Below are 1157 nucleotides of genomic sequence, written 5' to 3'. Positions count from 1 at the left end.
CATCTTCTTCCTCGTTTTCCATCCAGCATTCACACTTGCTTAGCACCTCCTGGCAATCTGGGCATTTTACCGCCCTGCAGTCCCTCGCAAAGTGTCCCCTCTCATCGCATTTGTAGCATCTAAACTCCGGACAGTCTTTCACCATATGCTCCGGGCTCATGCACAACCTGCAGGTCTTTACCTGCTGGCTATGCATGACTCGAAAGTGCTGTGGTCCTTCTGCTGTGTCAAACTTAGTGCTATACGGGAGTGAGATCACTTTTCTGGGGAATCTTGTTTTTACAAATCTTGTTCCATCTTCAATATTTGTGCCCGGATAAAACCTTCTCTTCATTTTAGAGATGGGGAGAACTCCCCATCCCTCCAATTTCTTTAAAATGTCTTCGTCTTCCATGTAAACAGGTAGATGCATAAAGGAAACAACAAAATCTCTGTTTTGAAGTCTTGTTACCTCGCAGGTCGTCCCTTTGATTATTACTCCATTCATCAGCTCCTCGATGTCCTCCTCCGTTTCCAAAGTCACCTCATAACATCGTGTTTGTTTCGGTCGAACCGCCAAGATTTTCCCTTCTCCAACTTTTTCTGTCACTGACTTTATAATATCCACAGCTCGCACATCATCCAAATCCATTAAGTCCACTGTTACTGTTGATTCCTTTCTGTAAACTCTTTTCCAGGTTTCCTTCTTAGTCTCCTTTTCATGTCCATCTCTGTGTCTTTGTTCAATTTCAGTTTCATTTCCACTATGTGTTTCTCGTGCCATTGCTGTGGTCGTTGCCGGTAATCTGTCCATTTTGAAAATGAAAGCAAAAAAATAGAAAATAAGCCCCCCCCCCAACCAGCGTGAGCTGCTGGGAGGAAAAAACTCAAACAAAAAAAACAAAAAAAATAACAAAATAAAGCTTTTCCCAAAAAAATACAAACAAATCACAAAACAAAAACAAGGTGAGCCTCTCTCACCAACTGCTCAAACTGCCAATTCACTTCCTGTGTAGCTCTCTAGCGCCTCAGGGTGGTATGGCCGTAAGCAAGGGTTGCTGCCAAGAGTGGGCTTTTTAAAGATCAGCCACCATCTCAGCCATCATAAAGGCCAGTGTATTAGATCAGAAGTGAAGAAAACCCAAAAGCTTACAGCACCTGGTATTCCCAGGCGGTCT

This window comes from Barbus barbus (assembly GCF_936440315.1).
Source record: "Barbus barbus genome assembly, chromosome: 3".
Classification (NCBI taxonomy): Eukaryota; Metazoa; Chordata; class Actinopteri; order Cypriniformes; family Cyprinidae; genus Barbus; species Barbus barbus.
Note: the sequence above shows the minus strand (reverse complement) of the source record.